The following is a 10,249-nucleotide window of genomic DNA, read 5'->3' as shown; positions in this document are numbered from 1 at the left end:
GGGCGGGAGGGAATGGTTACAGGCAGGCATCAGTTTTCCTAGGTTTTTGCTGGGAAGAGTATGATGGTGGTGGTAGAGATTTCTCCCTCTTCTTTGGCAGGAGAAGCATGACTTTGAAGCTGCTGATTTCTTCCTTCTATTTCTAAGGTTCACTTGGGGCTATATTTGTACACTTTCTTTCACCCTTTACACCTTGCTCTTTCCGTTTAGTCTGCAACTCCACATTTTGTCTGAATGTCTGAATATCCGATATAAAAATTATCTTATTATGTTGTATACTTCTTATCTATTTTCTCCGCTACCTGTAAGACGGGTTTGCCCTGCTTCCAGGTTTACATGTAACTGCTTCTGAGCTGTTCCCAGCCCTGAACTGCCATCCTGTGCCCTCTTCTCTTATCCCCTCACGTCTGCGCTCCTCTCCCCTGCACCCGGGTTGCAGCCCTCCGCTGCCAGCCCACACCTATATTCTCCTACACCGCAACATTAAGGTGGTGTCAGAAATAATTCATTCTACACCGAATAGCTACTTGCTACTCCCAGCTGTACAAAAATTGTGGTTATATCCCATGATTATAAAACCCAAGTAAAGCAGATCAGGAAATAGTCACCAGAGAATTAAAAAAAAATAAATTGCTGTCACAGCTAAGCCAGCTAAAAAAAAGTTGCAGGCAGGCCAAGGCAATTTGAGGCAAAGCAAGCCTGACATGCCTTAATACTGTGGCATATAACTGGCAATAGCAATAACTGTATTTATGGGGCTACAGGTTACACGCATCAGGCATTAGCTCGATAGAGCTGCGTTGGCTTCACTGAAGTTTTGTTCATTCATATCAAAACTACAGAACAAAGCAAACGTCCTGCTTAACTCCACCTATTCTTGTCCTGTGTCAAATTATGCACAGATTGATTCTGACTACTTTGAAAAAAAGTATGGGTTTTCTTTTTGATGATGATTTCGCTTTACATGCTCAGCCCAACCTCCGAACTAGCAAAACAACACAGACTTTTATCTTAATGTGTTCATATGAGACTGTGTGCAGGCAGCGTAAGTGAGAGCAAAACCTAAGGCCCTGTGCTTTTATTCCATCGCCTTTGCCATCATGTCTGAGAACAGAGCATGCAAGGACTCTGTCTTCATTCCTTGTATTTAATTTGTGCTTGCCTTGCACGAAACGTCCAGAAATTGCAAGGCAGTAAGATTCACACCCCACAACTTCCCATTCAAACCTCAGATATGTTGGCTTCCTAAAACTTCCACTCAAATTGATGAGCTTTCCGAGGATTTAGCCACAATTAGAATTTAATCCTGGATTAAGAGAATACAACACAGGAGGAGGAAATCACTGAAAACATAAATAATCTTAACTGGGTATTATGCTTCCGTCAGCTGAATCCACTTAATTGTTTCCAGGTGCCGGTTGCTATTATAGACTGTATACCGTAGACTCCTGTGAGGTCCTTAATACTAGCATCCCAGCAGGTGTGGGAGCCAATAATAGAAGTGCCTCATAACAATGGCCAGTCTAGGAGAGTGCTATAGCAGAGAAATTCTAGACAAGGTGGTTTCTTCTGCTCTTACCTTTTTTGAACTTTCTATTAATACCATTTCTGTTTTTCTGTAGTTGGAAATCAGAAAGAACGCATCCCCTCAAGCTGCTGAAAAGGAAAGGTGCTTTTTCTTCTGGTATCTAGTTCATGCTCCTGCTCATCCCATGGGCTAACAGGACTAACGGACGTTTCCAGAGTACCAAGAATGGCACTCCACCAAATGGAATCAGAGCTTGGAAAAAGTTACAAGTGGTCAGAGAATTCCCCACAAGCTATGTAACGATATGTAATCAAGTCAGAAGCATAAAGTTTTTATGGAGAACCAGACACTTCTCCATACTTCCTACGCATTGTTCCTTACCATCAAATGTTACCCCCTTATTTTTCTCTAATGCCAGGTTTTGATTCATACATTCAAATCTCAGCACTCACAAGCCTTTATGTCTAAGCTGCCAAGAAAGAGGAAAATAGAAAACTCCTCCCCATTACAAAAATAGAAAACTCCTCCCCATTACACAAATTAGTTTACTTCAGGATAGCACTTTTCCATATATCAAAAATATATTAAAAAAAGACCCAAACATGGTACTCTTACTTACAGAATGGTAAAGGTCCCTTGTTGAACAGGATATATGAATGTGACATTAATGACGATGTTCTGGAAAGTTAGTGGGTCCACTATTTTTGGACAAGCCACTTCAGTTTCTCTTCCAAACTTGGGGAAGGAATCAGGACTGCAATTTCTGGAAAAGCAAACTGAGGTTTGGACTACTACTAGGTACCTACTGGCTCTTTTGTGTGACTGCCAAAAGAAGCCTGTATAATTCCTAGGCATCTGGGCCGCATGGTAAAGAACACAAGTTTTATCACAGATATTATTTCCTCACATTAACAGTATTAACAGAAGCATCATTATGTTACAGAATACAAGTGTTTTGTGCAGGGACTATATTCTGGCTCAGAATTTAGGTTGGCATTTTATAGCAGACAGCTTTCTGCCAATATATTGTATATACAGTATTTTATAACCAAAATTAAAGTATACTGACTCTATTAGAGAGGAAAGGATCACACATCCATGTAAGCAGTGGGATTTTACAGAAGAAATTTTGACCCCATTAAACTTTTATTTATTGAAGACAAGACTCATACTCATTTGCAACAAGACAGTTGAAAAAAAGTGAAAAACGTCACAATCCCTGTATATTTTTTAAAGCCAGAAATCTCTGTCAGATGTTAGTTTAGGCTTCCCTACCTCTGCCTAAGAATATTTTGGACGCACTATAGGTACCTTATAGATTACTCTATAGATAAAACACAATCAGCTGATGATTTCAAACCAGTACACCTCAGCGTCAAGGGAGGAGAGGCAGCACCTCTGCTCCGCTGACTTTCCTACACCTGAGCCCCATAAACACCGCTACCAGCCATGCTTCACCCCTGGAACCTGCAATGAACAGCTCATACCTCTCAAATTTGCAGTACGAGAGCTCCAGATTTTACCTTACAGATGGATAAAGTGTGCATGCAGCCATATACCTTTGTATGTCTGTAGGGGATGAGGAGAGCACAGAGGCAGACATCTGTGTTGCAGCACTTCAGCCCATATCTCACCCCGTCACCACCACCTGCGCTACTCACTCTCTCTTCCCAAGCCTTTTGCCTGCAGGGAAAGGCTGATTCTCCTTACATTCTCTTCCGTAAGGATTTCATGGAGCCGAAATGCTGATTTATTTTCTTTCCTGTCCAAAACCCAGGACTTGACAAAAATAGAAGGTAGATTCTCTCACTTCATTGCTGGGGTTTTTTTGGTTTTTTTTTTTTGGTTGGTGGTTTTTATTTTTTGAAGCTGACTGCTTTTCAGCATCGTTTCCTAACGAAAAAGCCTATGTACCATCACTCTATCAGCCTGCCCCTCCTTGGCAGATTTGAAGCTATATGCCAGTCTTAACCACCCGCAACAGAGAAAAAGCAGTTTCAGGCTTATGGATTGCAAAAGGTTTCAGGGAAAGCTCTCTCAGCCTTTAATAATGCCAACTGAGAGCTACTAACATGCTTTCCTAACCTCTTCTGTTAAAACGACACTAAGAAAGGGCAATAGTGGTATTTGTCTGTGTCCTTCACCACAAGGTTCAGATCAACAGTTTTACAGAAGGCAGACACCATCACCTCAGCAACCTTCAAGATGCCACAGTGGTACACAGAAAGGCTATAGACGCCCACGTTTCTCATGGTAAACATTGATGCAAGACACATCTAAAGACAAAATTATGCCTTATTTTTTAAACTTTCAAGCATTTCACATTTCTAAGTTGATCTACTTAACAGAAGGATATTTACACTGCAACCTCAAATCCAAAGGCTGACAATGATGCCATCTGAGAGTTTCGCGTATTACTTTGCCAGGGCCTTGTTTAGGACAGGTAATAGGTATCAGTAACTTCTGCTGAAGAATGATAAAGGGCTACAAACAGCTTCTCCATGTGACCGAGTGCCTGAGTAAAGTTAACATTCCTACAAGTGGAAAAAGACCCAGAACAACGCCCTACAGAAGAGAAAACACCGTCTCTTCTTTCCCTGGAAAGTCTGAAAACACCAGAACTGTTTGCAGAGACTCTGCTCTGACAGCACTTTAGGGAAAGGATGGAAGGGGATGATTTCTCAGAGAAGAAACAGGAGCAAAGAACTCCAGCAGGGATTTGAGGGTGGCTCGCCTGAAAAATACAGCCTCTCTGATCTTGCAAATGAATGGCAAAGTTCTTCAGCACTTCAAAAGAAGCAGTATCGGCTTTTCAGGGCTGTTTGCTTGGTGTATAAGTAAACGGGCTGCTTATTTGGGCAAGAGCACACGCTGCCAAATGAGGTCAGGAGAGGTGAGCAGTTACTCACATCGAAACTGCGCAGCTTGACAACATGGCTGGGGAGTCAGGCGCTGCACCGTGTTGCCCACTTTAGCTCATAATCCTTCGCGCAGGGCAGCCAGGGCTGCATCTGCCGAGGGGAAAACAGAGACCATCACTGTTCGCAGATGCACAGAAAGTGAGCTTTCAAAATGCTGTTGGCCAATCCTCAGGTCACTTTACCAATGCAAACTGGAAAAATAAAGCCTAAAATCTGAACAGCACTTTTCACCATTAGGGTGCCAAGGCTTTCCACAAAGGACATTTTATTTGCCTGGGCAAACCCAAAAGATCCCCGCCAAGCTCAGAGCTTGGTCACACATCAGCTGAGTGCTCTGAGCCTTGTTTGCACCTGTGGTGAGTTTTAGGGAGCTTTCCTAATACTAAGTCAGAGAACAACTGTATTTGCGCTCTCGTAACATCTTCAATCATATTCTGTCGTTTGAGAAGGAGAATTGTAAACATCAAGGCTATTGAGAATTTTCTTTAAAAGGCTACCAGAACTGATCCTTTAACAGTCTGGCTGGAAAGAGGAGCCAGTAGATCCATAGTGGTAGTACTACTACTATTCTTCTCCCAGATTTAAAGCTTTTATTCCTTGAATAAAAGATGTATACCCCCTCTATTTTTCCATAGCTTTTCCTAGCTGCTCCTCTGTCACTGTACCCCTTCAAAACACATCTGCATGCCCTGCTCAAAAAAAAAAATATCTGTGTTTGTGCATTAAATTCAGTATATCCTCTGCGTAGAGGTTGAAAAACATGGACAGCCAGCTCTGCCCCATTGCTATGCTGCCCAGACAGAGCATCCTGGCATTCACAGCACTTGAGGCATGCATTAGGTATCTCAAAGTCATCTTTAAGAAAGTAATTAATCATGAGTCAGGACAGTATTTTAGACATATAAACTGGATTATAAAAACTGTGCCTTTATACCTGTATCCATCCTTGTATTTGGGGGGCCAGGGTGATACCCACTGCTCAGGATGGCAAATCCCCAGCAGCAGGACAGGACTGAAGAATTTATTTCAAGTTCAAATTTACTTTCTGTTCCCATAAATAAAACATTGAACTTGCTTATCATGTCATACCATCACATTATGGTTACACCCAAGCCCAATCTGGGTTTTAGCTGGATCAGTTATAAAAAGAAAAGGCACCTGCACAGGGAGTCCTTAAAAGAGTAGGCCAAATGCTTTTCCTCATAGTAGAATTCTTGATTTGAAAACGCTGTTGATAAAGCAGCGTTCACTTCCTCTTGGGGCAAGATAAAGCCACACTGAAAGACGTGCAGGTTATTCCAAGTGACAGAGAAAAACTCATGAAACCGATAGCAATCGGTCGTAGACAGAAGGTCGTGCCTCTGTTCTCTAAGAGGTTCCTTCTCTTCACACAGCAAAACAGCCAGGCAAGTCATTCAAAGCACAGTGGCTAAGATGGCTCTCTGCAGAAATGCCAGATTTTTCACCCTGTTTGGGATTTCTAGGAAGAAAAGCCACTGCCAGCAGGAGACTGAGAATGGATGAATACAAAGACTGCAACCAGCTGCTGGCCAAGAATGAAAATCTTCTGACCCATGCGAACAGCAGAGGGAAAACACCTTTCAGATGCTTTCTCGATGCCATTCCTGTGATGCAGTACACAGCTCAGGAACCTGCATGGGCACTGCAGGAATGACAAGTGGAGAGCTCTGACTGAACACATCTAATTCAGAATTATCCTCCTAAATCTTTAAATCTATAACCTAAATCTGTGTCCTGTATAAGATCATACAAATCTTGCCAGTGACTCAGTTCTTGCCTCTCTTTACATACAATTGCTAAAATCTCCGCGACAAGGAGAAGGTATGCTTTGATAAATAGGTCCATGACCCTACCTCTGGTCTGACACCTTCAAGGATACATCTGGGCTGTGCCTTTTCTACCCCCCTCAGGGCTTTCCACATGTGGCTTTCTTTTCTGATGCCAAGCACCTCCACACCAGTCACGAAAGAGTATGGTTTTGCTTTATAGATGTGGATGTGCCCCAACCTACCCCCATCACTTGCAGCCAATGCTGGGAAGGAGCCTGTCTCCCACACCATGGGAAAAAGGGTTCTGCAGTGAAGAGGAGCAGAAGCACTTCTTCTCTCAGTACTACTTCTGGCACAGCCTCAGATTATCCACCTCTGCAATATAAAAATGTGTAACCCCGGTATTATACCGTTTCAGGATATTTTCCTTCAAATGCTGAAAATGACTTCTCAGACTCCAAAGGGACATGACATCAAACAGCTGGCCTAAGACACTCGGGACACTTTCCATCATCTGTACAGGGTTAAAAATAGACAAAAACCAAGCACAATTTTTGGTGGACTGCTCCAGAACAGCAATTAATACATTGCTATGTGGGCTAGAGGAGGCAGCCAGGAAAGTCTGCCTGCCAGAGTGCTATTAACAGCTTTGTGAGTCTCCTGTCTCGCCTGGTACTAGGCTCTCCAAACTGACTCATACAAGCCTATTATGTTAGCAAGACACTTGAAATTTCTAGCACCCTGGGTTTTTCTTCCCATTGTGAGGCTGACATTTTTCCTCATGTTACTCTTCTACTTTGCTACCTCTGTCATTGTGAAGCTGAGGACAAGCTGCCCAAAGGAGCCCAAGTTTGGCCTCCTGAAGTCCAGGGCTTTCTCCCTTTCATTCACATCAGCCACCATGCTGACTGCCTCACCCCTGTTTTTATGCCCTCTTGGGACAGTTTCTAGTCTCTGGTGCTCCCTAGGCATCAGGCAGCCTCCTTCCTCCCAGAGGACACATCTTCCAGTGTTTTGCAGTTCCCAACTGTGGCTGCTTCAGCTCAGGCGTGTGCTGTGTGTTGCACACTCCTGCCTCCTGTGCAGTGCCCCACTGACATGCATCCTGTCTTTCTGACCCCACGCAGAGGGGCTGCAGCTGAGACACCTGCCAAATATTCCAAATTAAAGGATTTAAAAAAAAAAAAAAAAAAGGTGAACAAGGGAGACTTACGAACACACCTCCTGACCAAAAGAGAGAAGCAAGTGAGTTATCCTGTGACTTAGCACAGTTACCCAAGCTGGAAGGAAGAGGGCTGAAACCCTGGCTATTTCCCCCATTGGTTCTGTGAGCAGCCCAAACGCAGCCTCTTAGCAGCACCATCTCAATTAGCGCGACTTACATTTGTAAACCTTATTAGTCTTGTGGGGAGACAGATCGGCCCTGCACTCCAGCGCTGGGGCACACAGCTGCAGTGGTGGAGACGGAGATTCGGATCCCTGGCTGGAGGCAGCAGGACACATTGTCTGCCAGGGCAGAGAGCTCTCTGGCTACAAATCCTGTTTTACCCCTGCCCTTTTTGATTTTTAAAACTGGTGTTTTTTTTTTTTTTTTAACAAAAAGGCTCAGTTTTGACAAAGAACTTTCAAAGAACAATTTAATTTCACCAAATCCTTTACACTTAAAGGCTATTAATCCCCTTCAGCTTTCACATAGAGTCTTACTGAATACAGTGCTTTTACCAGTCAGTGCTGGGGCAGGTCACTGATCGCAGGTGATGACATTGACCACAGAACCAACTATGGACCACTACAAGAGACTTAAAAGAAGCCTGGATGTAAAAATTAATTTATTGTTTCAGATGAGATGACAGTAAACCAGCTGTAAGTATATGTACATAAACATCAAAATGCTAATGACTGGCTGCAGGCACTGAATGCTGTCAAACAGGCACTGAATTCCAGGGAAACTGAAGGTATATCACAGCTGGGCACCACACTGCAGTGACCCCATCACACCACAGTGATGGATCGTTTAGATGACCTTAGGCACTGGAAACCCAGGCCTAAAGGCCGAAACCCCTCAGATTTTGGTAAGAATTAAACATATACTCACTGGGGAGCATTAAAAAGAGATTACATACCTCACCCTCAGTATTTAATCCCCCAAAGAATGAACTCTCATACGAACTACTATATGATAAGGTATTCAGAGCTCATCCCCTGGGCCAGCTTTTGTAGCTAAGCAAAGCATCACATTGTAATAAACTTTGTAAATCATGGTTGCCATTAATAATGAATAAGAATATACAAAGGCTTTCCTGTGTTTGTCATATCATCTTCACCGAGTGATCTAGTGTGAATAGCTTATCTTTGGACTTCATCTTGAAATATAATACTCCAACTGAAAGAAGATGCTTCAAAGGTGACTGATTGCTGCCATCCTGTGGCAGGCACATGTATTTCAGACTGACACTTGCCAGAGAGAAATTACTCCTTTAAAGGTGTCATTTTAGAAAGAACTCTTACTGACTCGTATTATTCTTAAAGGAAAGCTAGTCGCTTGTAAACGGCAATCTTCTGATCTTAGAAAACCATGGGCCATCACAGCGATTCTAGCAGAAACGACTGTCCTAAGCAGAAAATAAGGACCAGATGAGAAGGCGCTCATGTCCCCCTTTTAAAAGGAGAGATATTGCAGTATTCAGTGGTGTAACCCCAGAAAGGATGCTAACCCTAACCGATCTCTAACCCTAACCGCATCAGACTGCCAGTTCCAGAATGCATATAAATACAAGGATCTCTGGTAGCTTTGCTGGTGTCCTCAATTGGAAAAGCCATCAGATGGCTCAAATAACATAAGCCCTCTGCTAAGACTGCATCCAAACACAACACAATAGCACTGTTCCTAACACTGAATCTAAAGGGGGGGGGGGGGGAAGGGAGAGAGAGAATAGAAATAAATCAGTGGATGAAAATGGGCTGTTACTCTCCGAGAACCTATTTCTCACATCTTGTCCCCAGTTTTAGTCTATTGGGGGAGAAATACAGTTTTCTACAACCTGGCTGTGAGACCCAGGCACCTGGAAACACATGTGAGAACTTGCAGACTGACAGCAACATGCTTTTTAACTCCAGATGAGCTGGAGACTCCAAAACCAGGCAAACTGAAGGCTTAAGAGATCCCAGCCTCAAAAAAATTTGAAGCCCCTGAAACAATACAGTGATCACGCAACCCTGGAGAAGCTACAGTTTGCGGAAAAGACCAGAACTGTTGAGGTGTGGCACTTAAATCTCACCCTTGGCCAAGACTAAACATGATGTGATATGGGACTGAAACACCAAACCTGGCTGGAACAGAGAGAAGAAGAGAGTCTTCAAGAGGCCTGAGACTCTAGGCCCTGATAAAGATGTCCACAACTGAGACCCAGATTTCCAGAACTGTGTTCTTGTTAGAGAACTGAAGGCTTCACAGGGACTGAAAACTAGCTGGCTTCCTATGCCAGGCTGCTGTGTCCTACAGCAGGCTGTCCTGCACCCTTGGAATGGGCCCTGGGACAGAGTGGTCCCCAGGAGACTTTGCAGCTAGTCAGCCACAGTCTCCTCTAGCAAGTCCTCTCCACACTCACTTGTCCCTCACAGGCAAAATTGCATCCACTTGTTGAAGAAGCCACGAAGCAACACACTGAAGGATTCGCAATACTATTTAGCAACCTTTGCAGGACTCCTGTACATCCTGCAACCAGATGGGCTCCCTCTCTTTCATAACACAAGCCCTTAGACACCACCAGGAACAATTCACAAGCACCAAGTTCACCTGTACCAGTCCTGCCTTTGACACCAGATTGTGAACGCTCCGATTTCAAAGAGTGAGGGCAGAGTCTCTTCCCCCCTGCAGATACCAGGGTCTGTGGGGGTCCAGTTCCAATTCACAGCAGAATAAATATCACTTACCTCCTGCTGACTTCACCTGCGCTGCCCTCAGTAGAGCAGGCATTCAGCCAGACCGTTAAACCTAAAGGACAGGTAGA

Source organism: Charadrius vociferus, unplaced genomic scaffold (genome assembly GCF_000708025.1).
Source record: "Charadrius vociferus isolate BGI_N301 unplaced genomic scaffold, ASM70802v2 scaffold62, whole genome shotgun sequence".
In the NCBI taxonomy this organism is placed as follows: domain Eukaryota; kingdom Metazoa; phylum Chordata; class Aves; order Charadriiformes; family Charadriidae; genus Charadrius; species Charadrius vociferus.
The sequence above is the reverse complement of the archived record's forward strand: the minus strand, read 5'-3'. Positions refer to the sequence as shown.